This window comes from Sus scrofa, chromosome 10 (assembly GCF_000003025.6).
Source record: "Sus scrofa isolate TJ Tabasco breed Duroc chromosome 10, Sscrofa11.1, whole genome shotgun sequence".
Taxonomy (NCBI): domain Eukaryota; kingdom Metazoa; phylum Chordata; class Mammalia; order Artiodactyla; family Suidae; genus Sus; species Sus scrofa.
The window spans coordinates 32,482,248-32,505,544 of record NC_010452.4 but is presented as its reverse complement, the minus strand read 5'-3'; the positions used below and the strand labels follow the sequence as shown (position 1 = coordinate 32,505,544).

General features: G+C 40.1%; 1 protein-coding gene across 3 annotated transcripts in view; it reads right to left on the bottom strand.

Moving 5' to 3' along the window:
- KIF24 (kinesin family member 24) overlaps window positions 1–23,297 on the bottom strand; it is a 98,149-nt gene that overhangs the window by 47,219 nt on the left and 27,633 nt on the right. The gene's annotated exons all lie outside the window — the stretch shown is intronic.

Sequence of the window (23,297 nt, the reverse complement as noted above, 5' to 3'; positions counted from 1 at the left end):
GTATATTAAAGTGCTTAACAAAAGATTAACCAAATTATTTAATTAAATACTAACAAATGATGTGATAATAACACATAATCCTGGTGTATTATACAATTTAGGACCCTGAGTAGTTCTCCATATCCCTGTTCATCAAGTTCAAGTTTACAAGAATATTCAAAAGTAAGTTACATTTTCTCTTAAATTTTTTTTTATACTCAGTTTGGTTTTTTTGTTTGTTTGTTTTTGTTTTCGTCTTTTTGCCTTTTCTAGGGCCTCTCCCGAGGCATATGGAGGTTCCCAGGCTAGGGGTCTAATTGGAGCTGTAGCCACCAGCCTACACCACAGCCACAGCAACAGGGGATCCAAGCCACATCTGCAACCTACACCACAGCTCATGGCAATGCCAGATCCCTAACTCACTGAGCAAGGCCAGGGATCAAACCCACAACCTCATGGTTCCTAGTCAGATTCGTTAACCATTGCGCCACGATGGGAACTCCAATACTCAGAGTTTTTAAAATTCAATTAGTCCTTGGAAAAGCTTTTCTGTTTTTCATTTTAATTTATACTTTATTGTCATTCTAGGAGAAACAGAGAAAGAGGTCAGGGTCAGGTAATAATGATGATTAAAGGACTTTGTGTAATAAACTTTGGAGGAAATACTACTAAGGCTAAAGAAAAGAACAAAGGTTGGAAATCCTGTGAAATTGGATTGTTATGATCATTATACAACTACAGATGTGATAAATTCAGTTGAGTAATTAAAAAAAAGTTAAAATGCAAAAAGAAAAAGAAAAAGAAAAAAGAAAAGAAAAGGCCAAAAGGGCTGAGTAATACATTCTAAACTCATCCTGCCCTTTTCCATTTGGAATAGTATTGCCCTAATTCCATTCCAGACTAAACAAAAAAGTCACAAATTCTTTGCAAGTCCTTCTATCAAGAGATAGAATTTATTTCTCCTGTTGTATCTAGGCTGGCCTGTGACACATTCTGGCTGACAGAATACTGTAGAAGTGACACTGTGCAACTTCCACGCCTAGTCCTCAAGAGCCCTTGCAGCTTCTGTCATGCTTGGGGAACTCTTCTGCTACCGTGTGAAGAACCCCAGCCAACAGCCATCATCAAAACCAGACACATGAGGGAAGCCATCTGAGACCACTTAGCCCCAGGGGCACCACCAGATGACTGCAGCCCTATGAGGAGGGTCTCAGGTGAGACCAGCATCATCTAACTAGGCCCAGCCCAAGTACTGGACTCACAGAACTGTGAGCAAATAAAACAGTAACTTTTTGACAACACAGTGGTAGATAAACTGCAACCCCAATAGCTTCCATGCCTTTTAAAATACTGTATCTTTGCCTGAAAGGTTCCCAACTCCCCCTGCCTACTAAATGAGTCACGCCATTCTTTCAAGGGAGCTCAAGAGGGGATTAAGATGGCAGAGTAGAAGGACTGGAGCTCACCTTCTCTCATAAAAGCAACAAAACTACAACCAGCTGCTGAACAACCTTCAACCAAATAGACTGCAAAGGATCAAGAAAGATATATCCTACTACAGAAGACAGGAGGCCACATTGAGACAGTAGAAGGGTCGATTATGGGATATAGGCAAACCCATACCTGCCGGGTGGGCAGCCCACAGACTGGAAAATAACTATATCACAGAGGCTCACCCACAGGAGTGAGAATTCTGAGCCCCACATCAGGTTCCTTCACCTGGGGATCTGGCATTGGGAGGGGCCTCCCCCAGAGCATCTGGCATTTGGCACTGAGGGCCAGCAGGGCTTGTGCATAGGAGCTCCACAGAACTGGTGGAGACTCCATTCTTGAAAGGCACACAAAGGATTTCATGTGTACTGGTCCCAAGGCAAAGCAGAGATTCCATAAGAATCTGGGTCAGACCTGCCTGCGGTTCTTGGAGGATTTTCTAGGTAAACAGGGGTGACTGTGGCTTATTGTGGAGGAAGCACACTGGATGCAAAGGTCTCAGGAATAATCATCAGCATGAACTCCTCTAGAACTGGTCATTTTGGAAAAATCTGGCCCTACTCATCAGGACTGAGAAGCCCCAGGCCAAACAACAAACCAGGTGGGAACACAGCACCATCCATCAGCAAACAGGTTGCCTGAAGATCCCCAGGCACACAGCTGCCTCTAATCACAACCAGAGACAAAGTCCCACCCACCAGAGGGATAAGAATCAGCTCCATCTAACAGTAGGCAGGCACCAGGCCCTACCATCAGGAAGCCTGTAGCAAGCCCCCACACTAATTTCAGTCTTAAGAGGGGTGGGGCAGACATCAGAAGCAAGAGAGGCCACAACCCTATTCTCTGCAAAAAGGAGACCACACCCAAAATCTATATAAAATGAAAAGGCAGAGAATTATGACTCAGATAAGGGAAAAAGAAAAAAACCCAGAAAAGCAGCTAAGTGATCTGGAAACTACCAACTTCCATGAAAAAGCCTTTGGACTAAAGATAGTAAAGATGATTCAAGATCTTGGAAATAAACTGGAGGCAAATATTGATAAATTACAAGGAACACTGAGCAATGAAATAGAAGATTTAAGGATTAAACAAGCAGAGTTGCAAAATACAATAACTGAAAAAAAATTCGCTAGAAGGAAACAAGAAGCAGATACAGGAGGCAGAAAAACAAACAAGCAAGCTGGAAGACAGGCTAATGGACATCATTGATGAGGAACAAAAAAGAGAAAAAAGATTAAGAAGAAATTAATACAGTCTAAGAGAATTCTGGGACAACATTAAACTCACCAACATCCATATTATAGGGGTGACAGAATGAGAAGAGAGAAAGGGCCAGAGAAAATATCTCAAGAGATAATAGTTGAAAACTTCCTAACATGGGAAAGGAATCACATAAATCCAGGCTAAATGAGTATCATATAAAATAAACCCAAGGAGGAACACTCCAAGACACAAATTAATCAAACTGACCAAAATTAAAGACAAAGAGAAAATATTGAAAACAGCAAGGAAAAAGAAACAAATAACATTCAAGGGAACCCCAGTAAGGTTACTGGCATATTTTTCAACAGAAACTCTGCAGGCCAGTAGGGAGTGGCAGCATATATTAAAAAAGTGATGAATGGAGTTCCCGTCGTGGCGCAGTGGTTAACGAATCCGACTAGGAACCATGAGGTTGCGGGTTCGGTCCCTGCCCTTGCTCAGTGGGTTAACGATCCGGCGTTGCCGTGAGCTGTGGTGTAGGTTGCAGACGCGGCTCGGATCCCGAGTTGCTGTGGCTCTGGCGTAGGCCGGTGGCTACAGCTCCGATTCAACCCCTAGCCTGGGAACCTCCATATGCCATGGGGAGCAGCCCAAGAAATAGCAACAACAACAACAAAAGACAAAAAAAAAAAAAAAAAAAAAAAAAAAAGTGATGAAAGGAAAAAAACCTCCAATTCTACCCAGCAATGCTCTTATTCAGATTTGAAGGAAAACTCAAAAGCTTTACAGACAAGCAAAACCTAAGAGAATTCAACACCACTAAACCAGCTTTACAACAAATACTAAAGGAACTTCTCTAGGTTGGAAAGAAAAGGCTACAACTAGAAACAAAAAATATCACAAATGTCAAGGCTCACCAGTAAAGGTGTACATACAGTAAGGGTAGGAAATCATCCACACACAAATATGCTACCAAAGCCAGACGTCATAAGAGGAGGGTGCAAATGCAGGACACTGGAGATTAACTTGCAATTGAGAGACCAATAACTTAAAACAATCTTGTGTATGTATATATATATATATATGTATATACACTCCTATGTCAAAACTTCATGGTAACTGCAAACCAAAAATCTATGATATACACACAAATAAGAAAAAGCAATCCAAACACAACACCAAAGATAGTCATCAAACCACAAGAGAAGAAGGGAAGGAAAAAACCCAACAAAAACAAATCCAAAACAGTTAATAAAGGGGCAATAAGAACACACATATCAATAATTACCTTAAGTGTAAATGGACTAAATGCCCCAACCAAAGGACATAGACTGGGAGTTCCCATCATGGCTCAGCGGAAACGAATCTGACTAGTATTCATAAGGACACAGGTTCAATCCTTGGTCTTGCTCAGAGGTCAAGGATCTGATTTGCCATGAGCCGTGCTGCAGGTTGCAGACGTGGCTCGGATCTGGTGTTGCTGTGGCTGTGGTGTAGGCCAGTGGCTATAGCTCCAATTCAACCCCTATCCTGGGAACCTCCATATGCCACAGGTGCAGCCCTAAAAAGACAAAAAAAACGAAAATGACAACAACAAAGCAGATTGGCTGAATGGATACAAAAACAAGACCCATATATATGCTGTCTTCAAGAGACCCACTTCATTCTAGGGACACACACAAATTGAAAGTGAGAGGATGGAAGAAAATATTCCATGCAAACAGAAATCAAAAGAAACCTAGAGTAGCAAAACTCTTATCAGACAAAATAGACCTTAAAGAATATTATAAGAGACAAAGGAAGAAATTACATAATGATCAAAGGATCAATCAAAGAAGAAGATACAACAATTATAAATATATATGCAACCATCATAGGATCACCTCAATATATAAGGCAACTAACAACCTTAAAGGAGAAATTGACAATAACACAATAATAGCAGGGACTTTAAACACCCCACTTTCAGCAATGGACAGATCATCCAGACAGAACATCAACAAGGAAACACAGGCCTTAAACAATGCACTAGACCAGATGGACCTAATAGATATTCATAGAACATTACATCCAAAAGCAGCAGAATACATATTCTTCCCAAGTGCACAAGGAACGTTCTCTAGGATTGATCGCATTCTGGGCCACAAATCAAGCCTCAGTAAATTTAAGAAAATTAAAATTATATCAAGCATCTTTTCTAACCACACACTATATGACTGGAAATCAACAAGAAAAAAATTGCAAAAACCACAAACACATGGAGATGAAACAACATGCAACTAAAAAAAAAAAAGGAAAACAAAAAAGAACAAAAAAGAAACAACAACCAATGGATCACTGAAGAAATCAAAGAAGAAAACAACCAATGGATCACTGAAGAAATCAAAGAAGAAATTTAAAATACCAAGAAGCAAATGACAATAAAGTCACAATAATCCAAAAGCTATGGGATGCAGCAGAAGCAGTTCAAGAGGGAAGTTTATAGCAATACAAGCCTAGTCAGGAAACAAGAAAAATATCGAATAAACAACCTAAATTTGCACTTAAAGGAACTAGAGAATAGACAAACCCAAAGCTAGTAGAAGGAAAGAAATCATAAAGATTAGAGCAGAAATCAATGAAAAGAAACAAAGAAAACCATAGAAAAGATCAATGAAAGCAAAAGCTGTCTCTTTGAAGAGATCAACAGGTTGATCTAAACCCTTAGTCAGACTCATCAAGAAGAGAGAGGATGCAAATAAATAAAATTAGAAATGAAGAAGTTACAATGTCATCACAGAAATACAAAAGGTCATAAAAGACTACTATGAGCAACTTTATGCCAATAAAATGTACAATCTAGAAGAAATGGACAAATTCTTAGAAAAAAAACTTCCAGGGAGTTTCTTTCATGGCACAGTGGAAACGAATCCAATTAGAACCAATGAGCATGTGGGTTCAATCCCTGGCCTCGCTCAGTGGCTCAGTGGGTCAGGAATCTGGCATTGCCGTGAGCTGTGGCGTAAGTCGCAGACGCGGCTCAGCTCTGGCATTGCTGTGGCTTCAATTCAACCCCTAGCCTGGAGACTTCCATGTACCACAGGTACAGCGCTAAAAAGCTAAAAAAAAAAAAAAAAAAAAAAAAAAAAAAAAGAAAAAGTAAAATCTTCCAAGTCTAAACCAAGACAAAATAGAAAAGCTGAATGGATAAATCAGAAGTACCAAAATTGAAACTTTAACTAATAAACTTGCAACAAGCAAAAATCCAGAACTAGTTCCCATTGTGGAGCAGCAGAAACGAATCCGACTAGGAACCATGAGGTTGCAGGTTCAATCCCTGGCCTCGCTCAGCGGGTCAAGGATCTGGCCAAAAAACACATGAAAAGATGTTCAACATCACCATTATTAGAAAAATGCAAATCAAAACTGCCATGAGGTATCACCTTACACCAGCCAGAATGACCATCATCAAAAAGTCCACAAACAGTAAGTGCTGGAGAGGGGGTGGATAAAAAGAAATCCTATCACACTGTTGGTGGGAATGTAAATTGGTGCAACCACTGTGGAAAACAGTATGGAGATTCCTCAGAAAACCAAAAATAGAATTACCATTTGATCCAGCAATCCCACTCCTGGGCATCTATCCAGAGAAAATCATTAATCGAAAAGACACATGTACTCCAATGTTCACTGCAGCACTATATACAATAGCCAAGATATGCAAACAGCCTAAATGTCCATTGACAGAGAAGTGGATAAAGAAGAAGTGGTACATATATACAATGGAATATTACTCAGCCATACAAAGGAACGAAATAATGGCATTTGCAGCAACACGGATGGACCTAGAAATTATTATGCTAAGTGAAGTCAGCTGTACAATGAGACACCAACATCAAATGCTATCACTTACATGTGGAATCTAAAAAAAGGACACAATGGGAGTTCCCGTTGTGCCGTAGTGGAAAGGAATCTGACGAGGGACCTATGAGTCAATCCCTGGCCTCACTCAGTGGGTCAAGGATCTGGCATTGCCATGAGCTGTGGTGTAGGCCAGCACCTACAGCTCTGATTGGACCCCTAGCCTGGGAACCTCCATATGCTGCAGGTGCAGGCCTAAAAAAACAAAAAGACAATGAAATAAAATAAAATAAAATAAAATAAAATAAAATAAAATAAGGAAGGACACAGTGAACTTCTTTGCAAAAAGATATTGACTCACACTTTGAAAAGCTTATGGCTTCCAATTGAGACAGGTTGGGGGTGGGGGGATGCACTGAGGGTTTAGGGTAGAAATGCTATAAAATTTGGTTGTGATGATTGCTGTACAACTATAAATGTAATAAAACTCATTGAGTAATTTAAAAAACAGACACAGAGGCCAACTCAAAAAAAAAAAAGTATTGTACACCATGATCAAGTGGGATTTTTCCCAGTGAGGCAAGAATTTTTCAATATCCACAAATTAATCAGTGTGATACAACACAATAACAAATTGAAGTATAAAAACCATAGATCCCCTCAATGGACACAGAAAAAGCTTTTGACAAAATCCAATACCCATTTCTTTTTTTTTCTTTCTTTCTAGGGCCTCACCCTCAGCATATGGAGGTTTCCAGGCTAGGGGTCGAATCAGAGCTGCAGCTGCTGGCCTATACCACAGCCACAGCAACACAGGATCCGAGCCTTGTCTGCAACCTACACCACAGCTCACAGCAGCACCAGATCCTTAACCCGCTGAGCAAGGCCAGGGATTGAACCCGCATCCTCATGGTTACTAGTTGGGTTCATTACCACTGAGCCACCAGAGGAACTCCCAACACTCATTTCTGATTTAAAAAAAAAAAAAAAAAAAAAAAAAAACCCTCCAGAAAGTGGGCATAGAGGGAACCTACCTCAACATAATAAAGGCCATACACAACAAACCCACAGCTGACATCATTATCAATGGCAAAAAGCTGAAAGAATTCCCACTAAGATCAGGAATGAGATAAGACGTTCCATTCTCACCAATAATATTCAACAGGTTTGGAAGTCCTAGCCATGGCAATCAGAGAAGAAAAAGAAAGAAAAGGAATCCAGATAGGAAAGGAAGAAGTAAAACTATCACTGTTTGCAGATGACATGATACCATACACAGAAAATCCTAAAGACACTATCAGAAAACTGTTAGAGCTCATCAATGCATTGGTAAAGTTTCAGCATACAAAATTAATACACAGAAATCAACTGCATTTTGGAATTCCCATTGTGGCTCAGTGGTAACGAACCCAACTAGTATCCATGAGGACACAGGTTCAATCCCTGGCCTAGCTCAGTGGATTAAGAATCCAGTGTTGCCATGAGCTGTGGTGTAGGTTGCAGATGTGGCTCAGATCTGGCACTGCTGTGGCTGTGGTGTAGGCTGGCAGCTGTACACCAATTAGCCCCATGTACTGCATGTGAGGCCCTAAAAAGAAAAAGAAAGAAAGAAAAGAAAGAAAAAAGAAATTGACTGCATTTCTATATACTAACAATGAAAGATCAGAAAGAGAAATTAGGGATACAATCCCATTTACCACCACATCACAAAAAATAAAATACCGAAATCACTTTTCTGTACAGCAGAAATTAACACACTGTAAATCAACTGTACTTCAATTATAAAAATATATACGTAAAAAAGGAATAAAATACCAAGGAATAAATCTACCTACAGAGACAAAAGAACTGAACTATGAAAACTATAAGATAATGATGAAAGAAATCAAAGAAAACACAAAAAGATAGAAAGATATACCCTGCTCTTGGATTGGAAGAATCAATACTGTCAAAATGAATATACTACCAAAGGCAATCTACAGATTCAATGCAATCTCTATCAAATTACCAATGGCATTTTTCACAGAAGAAGAACAAAATATCTCTTAAAGTTTGTCTGGAAGCACAAAAGACCCGTAATAGCCAAAGACATCCTGAAAAAGAAAAATGGAGCTGGAGGAATCAAGTTCCCTCACTTCAGACTATGCTACAAAGCTACAGTCATCAGAACAGTATGGTACTGGCACAAAAACAGAAATACACATCAGTAGAACTGGAGAGAAAGCCCAGAATTAAACCCAGGCACCTACAGTCGACTAATTTACAACAAAGGAGGCAAGAATATAAAATGGAGAAAAGACAGTCCCTTCAATAAGTGGTGCTGGGAAAACTGGACAGCCACATGTAAATGAAAGAAATCAGAACACTCCCTAACACCATACACAGAAATAAACTCAAAATGGATTAAAGACCTAAATATAAGACCAGATTCTATAAAACTCTTAGAGGAAAACAATACGCCAAACACTCTCAGACATAAAGCACAGCAATATCTTCTCGGATCCACCTCTCAGAGTCATGACAATAAGAGAAAACAAACAAATGGGACCTAATTAAACTTAAAAGTTTTTGCACAGCAAAGGAAACCCTAAACAAAAAGAAAAGACAACCCACACAATGGGAGAAAATATTTGCAAATGAAGTGACCGACAAGGGATTAATCTCCAAAATATAGAAACACCTCCTTGTAGCTCAATACCAAAAAAACAAACAACCCCATCAAAAAATGGGCAGAAGATCTAAACAGACAATTCTCCGAAGAAGATATACAGATGGCCAAAAAACACATGAAAAGATGCTCAACATCACTCATTATTAGAAAAATGCAAATCAAAACTGCCATGAGGTATCACCTTACACCAGCCAGAATGGCCATCATCAAAAAGTCTACAAACAGTAAATGCTGGAGAGGGTGCAGAGAAAAGGGAATCCTCTTACACTGTAGGTGGGGATGTAAATTGTTGCAACCTCTATGGAAAACAGTATAGATATTCTGCAAGAAACTAAAAATAGAATTACCATTTGATCCAGCAATCCCACTCCTGGGCATCTATCCAGAGAAAACCATTAATTGAAAAGATACTTGTACCCCATTATTCACTGCAGCATTATATAAAACAGCCAAGACATGGAAGCAACCTAAATGTCCATCAACAGAGGAGTGGATAAAGAAGATATGGTATATATATATACACACACAATGGAATATTACTCAGCCGTAAAAAGGAATGAAATAATGGCATTTGCAGCAATATGGATGGACCTATAAATTATCAAGCTAAATGCAGTTAGTCATACAGTGAGACATCAACATCAAATGCTATTTTACTTATATGTGGGATCTAAAAAAAAAGATACAATGAACTTCTCCACAGAACAGAAGCTGACTCACAGACTTTGAAAAACTTATAGTTACCAAAGGAGACAGGTTTTACTGGGGAGGGATAAGCTGCAAGTTTGGGATGGAAATGTAAAATTGGGTTATGATGGTAGTTGTACAGCTATGAATATTAAAAAAATCATTTAGTTAAAAAAAAAAAAGATACTTCAATAGCTCCCCCTCACCCTCATGAAGGCTTCTTATATTTCCTGCCAGACCTTCTAGCATTTTACCACCAAACACCCTACACAGCAGTTAAACCAGACACAGTTAATCCCTCTACTTTTTTCTTCTACCTGGAATACCCATCTTTCTCAGGAAAACCCATATTTATATTTTTCTTCTAAGAGGCATTAGCAAGGGATATCTGGTATTTCCTCTGTGCTTCAGAGTTAACTTCCAAATAATCCTACGAAATAGATAAATATGTGACCTTTAGCAAGTTACATATATAATATCTCTGTACCTCATTTTTCTCAACAGTAAAGTGGAAATATAATAGTCCCTACAATTCCTAGGGTTAGAATTCATTGAGAAAACATTTGTACTAATGCAAGTATTAATCACCAAATGCAATTATGCATAACACAATACCAGTAAGTGTTGGTAGTTATTATTACTGTGGTTGTTATTGCTGTATTAGTTATCATCATCACCTCACCCAAAACCTAGAATAAGCCTTCAATGTTTTGGTGTGTTTTAAGTTACTTTTTTTTTTTTTCTTTTTTCGTCTTTTTGCCTTTTCTAGGGCCGCTTCCCGCGGCATATGGAGGTTCCCAGGCTAGAGGCCTAATCGGAGCTGTAGCCGCCAGCCTACGCCAGAGCCTCAGCGATGCGGGATCCAAGCCGAGTCTGCGCCCTACACCACAGCTCACGGCAACACCGGATCCTTAACCCACTGAGTGTGGTCAGGGATCGAACCCAAAGCCTCATGATTCCTAGTCAGATTCATTAACCACTGTGCCACGACGGGAACTCCTTAAGTTACTTTTAAATAGTTACATCCCCACTTGGCTCAGCCAAACCCAGGGGAACAGGTTAAGTGCTATGCAGTCTTCTCAATTTCCACAGGCTGTACAAAATCCTACAGGTCACCCTCATTGACATACCCAACACTTCCTAGTCCAACTCTGATAATCACAGTTTCTATTGCATCCTTTAATGAGTACCTACAAGACCAACATATTTATTCTGCAATGCTTGGATGTCCCATTAACATCATGGGAGGGAAAGTACCAGACAGAGCAGTAATCTGAACATGCAGATTAAAGTAGCAAACAGCATGCTTTCTACATAAATTGGCAGCATGGTACCTTTCTGAACCCTAGTTAGCTTAAGTTCTTTTTAAAAAATAAAATGTGCTTTCTTTATACCACATTTTATTTCATTTTATAAAGGTTTAGCTCCTCTTTTCTTCACTTCAGGAACTTTATTTTTTTTATTTTTTTGCTTTTTAAAGCCACACCCATGGCATAAGGAAGTTCCCAGATTAGGGGTCTAATCTGAGCTACAGCTGCTGGCCTACACCACAACCAGAGCAACAACGGATCCGAGCCAGGTCTGCAACCTACACCACAGCTCATGGCGACGCCATGGATACTAGTCATATTCATTTCCACCGTGCCACAATGGGAACTCCACTCCAGGAACTTAAAAAAATACAGATACCAGAATCCCCGTTGTGGCGCAGTTGAGGCGAACCTGACTAGGAACCATGAGGGTGCGGGTCCAACCCCTGGCCTCACTCAGTGGGTTTTAGGATCCAGCATTGCTGTGAGCTATGGTGTAAGTCACAAATGCTGCTTGGATCTGGCGTTGCTGTGGCTGTGGTATAGGCCAGCAGCTGTAGCTCCAATTCGACCCCTAACCTGGGAACCTCCATATGCTGCAGGTGAGGCCCTAAAAAGCAGAAAAAAAGCAGATACCTAAGCCCCATCCCAGATCCATAGAAAACAAAAAATATAAAAAACCTCCCACATTTTGAGGGGGACAGACATAAGAACATTAAAAAAGTTTCCCCAGGTGATTATGATTGTACTCCATAGATACATCTGTCAAAATTACAGATGCGGGGAGTTCCCATCATGGCTCAGCAGAAACGAATATGACTAGCATCAATGAGGACGCGAACCCCTTTCAGTGGGTGAGGGATCCAGCGTTGCCGTGAGCTATGGTGTCACAGAAATGACTTGGATCTGATGTTGGTGTGGCTGTGGTGTAGGCCAGCAGCTACAGCTCCCATTCAACCCCTAGCCTGGGAATTTCCATGTGCTGCAGGTACGGCCCTAAAAAAGACCAAAAAAAAAAAATCATAAATGTAAATACACTGGCCCAGCAATTCCATTTCTAAGAACATATCCTACAGATATTATGTACAAGTACAAAATGATATATGTACAAAATTATTCCCTGTAGCACTTTATGTAAAAACAAAGAAATAGACTGGGGACTGGTTAAGTAAATTATAGTTGCCTTTTGCTTTTTTTTTTTTAAATCTTTTTAGGGCCACATCTGCAGCATATGTAAATTCCCATGTTAGGGGTCAAATTGGAGCTGTGGCCACCGGCCTACACCACAGCCACAGCAACGTCAGATCCGAGCCACTGCAACTTACAGGGCAGCTAGCAGCAACACCAGATCTTTAAACCACTGAGCAAGGCCAGGGATCAAACTCGCATCCTCATGGATTGAGTTTAGGTTCTTAGTTAGGTTCTTAACTCAGTGAGCCACAATGGGAACTTCTAAGTTGCTTTTTCTTTTTTTAACATTGCATTTAACATTGTACTTATAACTATATTGCAATCTATTTTTTAACTTATGCATTTTCTTATGTTATAGCCATTAAAAACCCACACTATTATAAATAATGTTTATGAACAGATGAATTACCCCAAGGAGATATGATTATCTTTCCGAACTATAGTTTTTTGTTTTTGTTTTTGTTTTTTTTGCTATTTCTTTGGGTCGCTCCCGAGGCATATGGAGGTTCCCAGGCTAGGGGTCGAATTGGAGCTGTAGCCGCAGGCCTACTCCAGAGCCACAGCAACACGGATCCGAGCCGCGTCTGCAACCTACACCACAGCTCACGGCAACGCCGGATCCTTAACCCGCTGAGCAAGGCCAGGGGTCGAACCCACAACCTCATGGTTCCTAGTCGGATTTGTTAACCACTGCGCCACGACGTGAACTCCGTCTTTCCGAACCATAGCGTTTTGATTGTAAAACTGATAGGGCATTTATTACAGACTCATATATATATTTTTTTATTTATTGCCAGGCTGTTGCTTATACTATAGTGTGAGTTCTTAAAGAGAAAAGGAATATGATCCCACCCAGCACAAGTATTTGTTGAATGAAAAGAATCTGCTTAGATAGGACAAAGGACAATTCTACTTTTTATCTAAGGCAGCTAAATGATTAAAAGGCTCTATTAAACAACCCCATCAAAAAATGGGCGGAAGATCTAAACAGACAGTTCTCCAAAGAAGACATACAGATGGCCAAAAAACACATGAAAAGATGTTCAACATCACTCATCATTAGAGAAATGCAAATCAAAACCACTATGAGGTACTACCTTACACCAGCCAGAATGGCCATCATCAAAAAGTCTACAAACAATAAGTGCTGGAGAGGGGGTGGAGAAAAAGGAACACTAGTACACTGTTGGTGGGATTATAAATTGGTACAACCACTGTGGAAAGCAGTATGGAGATTCCTCAGAAAACTAAAAATAGAACTACCATTTGATCCAGCAATCCCACTCCTGGGCATCTATCCAGAGAAAACCATGACTCGAAAAGACACATGTACTCTGATGTTCATTGCAGCACTATTTACAATAGCCAAGACACGGAAACAACCTAAATGTCCATTGACAGAGGAGTGGATCCAGAATATGTGGTACATATACACAATGGAATATTACTCAGCCATTAAAAAGAATGAAATACCAACATTTTTTGCAACATGGATGGACCTAGAAATTATTATGCTAAGTGAAGTCAGCCATGCAATGAGACACCAACATCAAATGCTTTCACTGACATGCGGAATCTGAAAAAAGGACAGACGGAACTTCTTTGCAGAACAGATGCTGACTCACAGACACTGAAAAACTTATGGTCTCCAGAGGAGACAGTCTGGGGGGTAGGGGGATGTGCTTGGGCTATGGGATGGAAATTCTGTAAAATTAGATTGTTATGATCATTATACAACTATAGATGTGATGAATTTGAGTAATAAAAAAAATTTAAAAATAAATAAAGACTCTATTAAGCCTGCTTATGTTATAGAGCCATTTTCTCTGTTTCCTAACCCTCTACAAGACCCCAATACAATGGAGACAACCTCAGGGTCCTTAAAACCGCTAAGAACCTAATATATACAATGTTTTCATCAATGTCATCCTGAACACTTCATATGGGTCAAAGAAACACAACATAACAAGGTTAATCACATTATTTCAGCAGATAGTTTATGGTCATACTACTTTGATGATCTGATTAAACAAAAATCTATTAAGTTTTATTTTTATGCCAGGCATTATGCATAGGTGCTTTACATAAAACTATTTAGTCTGGTTATACCAGGATTCTATTTTAAAAACCCTGCTGGGGAGTTCACGTTGTGGCTCAGCGGTAATGAACCTGACTAGTATTCACAAGGATGCAGGTTTGATCCCTGGCCTCGATCAGTGGGTTAAGGATCCAGCATCGCCGTGAGCTGCTGTGTAGATCAGACACAGCTCAGATCTGGTGTTGCTGTGGCTGTGGTATAGGCTGGAATCTGCAGTTCCAATTAGACCCCCAGACTGGGAACTTCCATATGCTTTAGATTCGGCCCTAAAAAGAAAATAAATAGAAAACAAAACATATCCCGCTGGAGTGAACCCCTAAAGATAGTGCTTGTTTACTGGGTCTCATTTTGGATTGACAATTTCAATATAATTGCTCTTAAAATGGTAATATTTTATCCAAAGTGTGTTAGTGGGCTTATTTTTCAGTGGGCAGAAAAGGATGGGAACAAAATCTTTTTTATTTTTTTTTCCTCTTTTTAGGACCGCACCCTCAGCATAGGGAAGGTCCCAGGCTAGGGGTCAAATCAGAGCTGTAGCCACCAGCCTACACCACAGCCACAGCAATGCCAGATCCGAGCTGCGTCTGCAATCTACACCATAGCTCACGACAACACCGGATCCTTAACCCACTGAGCAAGGCCAGGGATCGAACCCACAATTTCATGGTTACTAGTCGTATTCATTTCTGCTGCGTCACAACAGGAACTCCAACAAAATCTTTTTAAGAGTACTTTCTGGGAGTTCCTGTCATGTCTCAGCGAAAAGGAATCTGACCAGTAACCATGAGGATACAGGTTCAATTCCTAGCCTCGGTCAGTGGGTTAAGGATCTGGATTGCTGTGAGCTGTGGGGAGGTCACAGATACGGCTTTGATCTGGTGTTGCTGTGGCTGTGATGTAGGCTGGCAGCCGCAGCTCCAATTTAACCCCTAGCTTGGGAACTTCCATATGCTGCAAGTATGGCCCTAAAAACAAAAACAAACAAAAAAAAAACAAAAAAAACAAGTATATGTATTTAAAAAAAAAAAGAGTACTTTTCTCAACAGCTAGAAGCCTGATTAGAAAATTAGGGGGTTGAACAAAAAAGTCCAAGGCTGATGGTTTGTTAGCAGGATAACCGAAACTATAAACTGTAGTAGTTACCCACATAAAGGTTATAACCTGCAAGTAGCAACAGATCTCTCTTGGAAAGGAGTAGATAATAGCGGAGAAAGACTACACTAAGCTAAAATCATTTTTCTCTTTTAAGAAATTTATTTAAATATGTTTGGATTCAAGTTGCCAAATTATTACTGAAATGAACTTTAACCGTACCCCGAATTTTGATCTAGATCCTCTTCGGCATGCTTACCAAGATAATGATCCTTTCCTACACACTTATCCATAAATGTGGGCTTTTACTTTTATTTGATGTTTTCTTTATAGCTATGTGTTTTATTGCAGGATGCCCCTGCATCCTTAGAAACAGTTTAGCTATAATAAAATATTGACATGTCAGCTTTATCAGATTTAGGAGGTAGCTAATACTAAATAAAGCACTGGTGTAACAACTTTATAGACATCCAATAAACAGAGACCCTTAAAACTACCACTGTCGCCAAATACATTCTTATTCTGTAAGGAGGGAGGCAACTGGATAGACAGCAATATACTCACATGGGGTTGTTTTTTTATTCTGTTTTAAAATATCAAATAAGATTTGCATTTTGTTTTATTTTAGGCAACACCAGATCCTTAAACCACTGAGTGAGGCCAGGGATCGAACCTGCAACCTCATGGTACCTAGCCAGATTCATTTCCACTGTGCCACAGGAACTCCAAGATTTTCATTTTAAATGTGTTAGTAGACCACCAAAGAGTTTGTTTAGTAGTAACAGGTACAATGGAAGATTACAGAATGAGCAGAGAAAACAACCCAGGATCTGGTCTGGGTTCTTCCAAGAACCAGATATGATACATGTATAAATTATTTAATGTCTCTAGGCTTCAGCTCCCTCAGGTTTAAAACTAGGATACTTTATGCTGTATACCTTAAGTGTACACAATGCTGTATATCAATTATACCCCCAAAAATTGGAAGAAAAAAACTAGAATAATTTCTACAGGTACTTACATTAAATTAGATATTAGATAAAGTACTCTACACAGTTAATGATTATGCAGCACCCACATTCTGTAAAGCACTTACCAAGTGCCTGGCAAATGTCAGGTACAGTGATCTACCTACAGCATTTAAAAATATTTTTATTATAGGGGGAGTTCCCATTGCGGCTCAGCAGAAATGAATCTGACTAGCATCCATGAGGATGCAGGTTCAATCCTTGGCCTCAATCACTGGGTTGCCGTGAGCTGTGGTATAGGTTGCAGACGTGGCTCGGATCCCATGTTGCTGTGTCTGTGGCGTAGGCCAATAGCTGTAGCTCCGCTTCAAACCACAGCCTGGGAACTTTCATATGCCACAGGTGTGGCCTTATAAAGACAATATATATATATTTTTTTTTATTATAAAAAATTTAAAACATCAGAAAAGTAAACAGAATTGTACCATGAACCCCCATTTTATCCACCCACAGATTCTTCAGTTATCAGTATTTGCCACACTCTGCTTCTCCTATTCTCTTTCCTTTGCTGAAATACCTTAAAAGTAAATCCTAGATATGTCACTTCACCTCTAAATTCATTTTTAAATGGATATTTTCTTATATAATCCCAATGCCATTATTATACCCAATAAATTTTAAAATAATTCTTTGGTATCTTGGACTTCCTTGGTGATCTACATACAGCATAACAATGTGGCAGCTGTCTGCTAAGGCTCTAGTTTGATCCCTGGTCCTGGAACTTCCACATGCTGCAGGTATAGCCAACCAATTAAAAAAAAAAAATACAACTCAACAGCAAAAAAGCCAACAAAATGAAAATGGGCAAAAGACCTGAATATACACTTCTCCAAAGATATACAGATGGCCAACAAGCACATGAAAAAATGCTCAACATCCCTGATTATTAGAGAAATGCAAATCAAAACTACCATGAGATACCACCTCACACCAGTCAGAATGGCCATCATTAGTAAGTCCACAAATAACAAATGCTGGAGAGGGTGTGGAGAAAAAGGGAACCCTCCCGCACTGTTGGTGGGAATGTAAACTGGTCCAACTACTATGGAAAACAGTATGGAGGTACCTGAGAAAACTATACATAGAACTACCATATGACCCAGCAATCCCACTCTTAGGCATATATCTGGACAAAACTTCCCTTAAAAAAGACAAATGCAGAGTTCCCGTCGTGGCTCAATGGTTAACGAATCCGACCAGGAACCGTGAGGTTGCAGGTTCGATCCCTGGCCTTGCTCAGTGGGTTAAGGGTCCGGTGTTGCTGTGAGCTGTGGTGTAGGTTGCAGACACGGCTCAGATCCCACATTGCTGTGGCTCTGGAGTAGGCCGGCGGCTACAGCTCTGATTCGACCCCTAGCCTGGGAACCTCCATATGCCGCGGAGTGGCACAAGAAATGGCAAAAAGACAAAAAAAAAAAAAAAAAAAAAAAAAAAAAGACACATGCACCTGCATGTTCATTGCAGCTCTATTCACAATAGCCAAGACAAGGAAACAACCCAAATGTCCATCAACAGATGACTGGATTAGGAAGATGTGGTATATACACATACAATGGAATACTACTCAGCCATAAAAAAGAACAAAATAATGCCATTTGCAGCAATATGGATGGAACTAGAGACCCTCATCCTGAGTGAAGGAAGTCAGAAAGAGAAAGACAAATACCATATGATATCACTTATATCTGGAATCTAATATATGGCCCAAATGAACCTTTCCACAGAAAAGAAAACCATGGACTTGGAGAACAGACTTGTGGTTGCCGAGGGGGAGGTGGAGATTGTGGGGTGGATTGGGAGCCTGGGGTTAATAGGTGCAGACTGTTGCCTTTGGAATGGATTAGCAATGAGATCCTGCTGTGTAGCCATATCTAGTCACTTATGATGGAGCATGATAATCTGAGAAAAAAGAATGTATACATGTATTTGTAACTGGGTCACCATGCTGTACAGTAGAAAAAAAATTGTATTGGGGAAATAACAATTTAAAAAAATAATAAATTTTAAAATTCTTTGGTTATCTTATACTCAGTCTGTAATCTAATTTCCCCAAATAGCTCAAAAACATCTTTTAAAAACAAAGTCCACAAGAGTTCCCATTGTGGCTCAGTGAGTTAAGAACCTGGTAGAGTCTTCGTAAGGATGAGCCCTTGATCCCTGGCTGTGGTGTAGGCCTGCAGCTACAGCTCCAATTAGACTCTTAGCCTGGGAACTTCTATATGCCATGGTGAATCCCTAAAAAGACAAAAAAAAAAAAAAAAAAAAAAAAATTCTTTCTAATTTCCAGTCTTCGGAGTTAAGTAATAGTAGTACTCAAGTTCTTTTGGATAGTGTCCAGTGAATTCTTTCAGGGTTTTGCTTTTGATTTTTTTGAGGTGGGAGAGACAGGATCAAATTCATTACTAACTCGTGGGTCTTATATATTTTACGTGTTTCAATCAATTGCTTTTGTCTTTGACAGCTTCATCTTGTATATTTCCTGGCCAAAACCTACAACTGGTTCTCCTCCGAGAAACACATATCTCTGTTTTAGAAATAGCTACCTATACCCAGCTAAAGGTCACACACACCTAGCAAGTCTTAAGCAGAGAGGGCTCAGGCACCAGAGAAAGAATGTGCACAACCACACTGGCCCTTCTTTTTCCTTTGGAGATCAGGAACAATTCTGTATCACCACAATCCAGAAAAGTCACTACTCACTTCATATTTGGGTTACTGAATATTCTCTCTAGGTCAGTTTCCAACATGGTGGATGATTGTTGGTTTTGTTTAGTATTTAAGCATTCCTATTATATTAGCTATAACTTTACTGGGTAACTCAGAGCAAAAAGGGGACATACATAACCTACAAATATACAATACAAATATCTATCTGTCCTGCTTCTCTCCTCTCCTGAACCCATGGTAAATAATCTATTTCAATGTTCTTATTAAGCCCTGAAACAGCATCCGAATCTCCTTTTGGGTGTGTGTATATGGTAGTGTACAATTCCATGAGTTTTGACAGCTGTATACACCTTTGAAAACACAACTAAAATACAGAATATTCCCATCACCCTCAAAATACTCTTTATGCCTCTATGCATTCTGTCCTTTCCTCTGCCCCCAGCCCTAGGCAACCATTGACCTGTATGATGTTTCTGTCATCATGTATATTGTTTGCTTTCCTAAAAGTTATATAAAAGAATAATACAGTATATTCTCTTTTGTATCTAGGTTCTTTTATTTAGCATAATGATTGTGAGATTCACCCATAATGCACATATCACACCCTTAGGAGGAGGAAGACAGGAATGAACCAGTGAGCTGTCCAAAGTAACACAGCTCCCAAGTGACAGTTCTAGGATTCAAACTTAGGCCTTCTTGTGGCTAGTCTCATATTCTTTGCACTATTCCATGCTGCCTCCTTCAAAAGTAACTGCAAAGACAGCTAATTGCCAGCTCCCTCTAACAGGCCCAGTATCTACCCTCAGCAGAGTGGCTGCCTCCTGCAGATCTGTGGTGCTCATGGAATCTGTCACAGCTGCCACCACCAGGAAAATGCCCTGCAATTCAGCAAAATCCAGTGGAGGCCAGATGGGCAGGTTTTTACATGCAGGGCCTACTCACATTCAATGCCACAAGTATGCAGAGCTCTCTGTTGTGACAAACCCAGAGACTGCTAGGTCTCAGCTGTTGGGGTAACAATCAGAAATGGTCTTGGAAAAAATCCAGTTGGCAGAAGTTCAAACTTTCTTATCCTGGTGGCAGAGGAAATAACTGGAAGGGGAATATATGAAACTTTATACACATGAAGGAAGTTTATTCACATTCCAGGATATGGATAAGATCCAACTATTTAATATACTCCCTCAATCTTTCCACTCATCTACCTAAACTATGTAACTGTACCCACCTAAACTGCCTAAAACTGACTTGGAATCAGATAACTCTCAGACCTCTTAGCTGTGTAACCTTGGGCAAAGTCACTTAATTTCTCTCAGTTTCATTTCCCTCTCTCAAAGGATGTGATATTTATGTAAAACTAATTTGAAAATTGTAAAATACTCCATAATGATGGAGCCATGCTCTCTTATTCAGCACTGGATTACTGTGCTGGCATGTAGGAGTTGACTTATTAGAAAAAATAGATATATCATATGAAAGACTTTTAATGCTATTAAAAGATGGTTTCTGTTGTTTGATGAAAAGCTGAATATATAACAAAATCAAAAGGGATCTAAGACAGTGAAGTACATTATACTTGCAAAATATAGTAATTTATTAACAGTAATACTAAGTGTAGGCGTCTATTAACAAAATTATTTCATCGATGACAATTGTGCAAGTACCTTCCTCTCCTTCATTAGCATGAACAGGTGACATAAATGCCTGATTATTGTATATAATTGAGACATCAGATGATGTTACACATCAAAAGACCAACACCTGATATAAATCTAAGTCATGAGGGAGTTCCCGTCGTGGCGCAGTGGTTATCGAATCCGACTAGGAACCATGAGCTTGTGGGTTCGATCCCTGCCCTTGCTCAGTGGGTTAACGATCCGGCGTTGCCGTGAGCTGTGGTGTAGGTTGCAGACGCGGCTCGGATTCCGCGTTGCTGTGGCTCTGGCGTAGGCCAGTGGCTACAGCTCCGATTCAACCCCTAGCCTGGGAACCTCCATATGCCGTGGGAGCGGCCCAAAGAAATAGCAAAAAGACAAAAAAAAAAAAAATCTAAGTCATGAGTACGTGCGGTCACTTTTTTTTTTTTGGTCATGCCTGTGGCATGTTTAAGTTCCTGGGCCAGGGATTGAACCCATGCCACAGCAGTAACAATGCTAGATCCTTAACCCGCTGAGCCACCAGGGAACTTACCTATGTGTGGTCATTTTCACTGTTTTTTTTTTTTTTTTTTTAGGGCGCACCTGCAGCATATGGAAGTTCCCAGGCTAGGGGTTGAATTGGAGCTGTAGCTGGAGGCCTACGCCACAGCCATAGCAATGTGGGATTCAAGAGCTATGTTTGCGACCTATACCACAGCTCATGGCAATGCCAGATATCCAACCCACTGTACTGATTTTCTTTTAATCAACTGTACTGGGGTGTAAATTATATATAATGAACTAGACCCATTTTAAGTGTACAGTTCCATAAGTTTTTTTTTGTTTTGTTTTGTTTTTTTTAGGGCCACACTGGCGGCATATGGAGGTTTCCAGGCTAGGGGTTTAATGGGAGCTACAGCCAGCTGCCTATGCCACAGCCACAGCAACACAGGATCTAGGCTGCGTCTTTTTGTTTTTTGGGTTTTTTTTTGTCTTTTCTAGGTCCGCACCCATGGCATATGGAGGTTCCCAGGCTAGGGGTCTAATTGGAGCTGTAGCCACCGGCCTATGCCAGAGCCACAGCAACTGATCTGAGCCTCGTCTGCAACCTACACCACAGCTCACGGCAACGCCGGATCCTTAACCTACTGAGTGAGGCCAGGGATTGAACCCGCAACCTCATGGTTCCTAGCTGGATTTGTTAACCACTGTGCCACGACAGGAACTCCAGGATCCGAGCTGTGTCTTTGACCTAAGCCACAGTTCACGGCAATGCCGGATCCTTAACCCACTAAGCGAGGCCAGGGAGGAACCTGCAACCTCTTGGTTATCAGTCGGATTCATTTCTGCTGCACACAATGGGAACTCCTATAGTTCCATAAATTTTGACAAATATATACCGTGATGTAACCACTACATCAATCAAAACACAATCAAGACAGTCCTATCAATGAGTTCCTGCTGTGGCACAAAAGGATCAGTGGCATCTCTGGAGCATTGGGACATAGGTTTGATCCCTGGGCTGGCACAGTGGGTTAAGGATCTGGCTGCTGCTGCAGAACAGATCACAACTGCGGCTTGGATCTGATCCCTAGCCTGGAAGCTTCCATATGTCTCAGGTGCAGCCCTTAAAATAAAAAAAAAGTTCCTAATGCTCCTTAGCAGTCAATTCTCTCCTCTACCCTTGATCCCAGGTAATCACTGACACTTTCTGCCACTATAGATGAATTGTATTTTCCACAATTTTTCATAAAATAAAATCACATAATATCACTCTTAATATATAGAGACTGAAGGTTTTGCATTATATTTCTTTCTTAATCTTTAGAAAAAAGTTAAAATGATCATGCTATTTTTCACAGCTCTTTTTTCACTGTCCTAAATGAAATCTGATAATAAAGGAAGAAATTTCAAAGTCAGTCTAATTTTTTAAAATCAACCTGGAGTTCCCATCATGGCACGGCGGAAACGATTCCAACTAGGAACCATGAGATTGTGGGTTCGATCACTGGCCTTGCTCAGTGGGTTAAGGATCCAGCATTGCCATGAGCTCTGGTATAGGTTGCAGATGTGGCTTGGATCTGGTGTTGCTGTGGTTGTGGTGTAGGTCAGTAGCTATAGCTCCAATTCTACCCCTAGCCTGGGAACCTCCATATGCTGAAAGTGTGGCCCTAAAAAGCAAAATAATAATAATAATGTCTATATATTCCTTGCCAGTCAGAAAAACTGGGGGAAAATGGCCCAAATTTTAAAGCATACAAGCTATTTTTAGTTTCTCAAATTCATGTGACATTCCAAATACTTCAACTGTCAAGGAGCAAAAGGGAAAAAAGAGTCAATAAATCTCTTTAGGACATCATTAAATTTTAACCACTTTATTGAGAAATAATTCACATACCATAA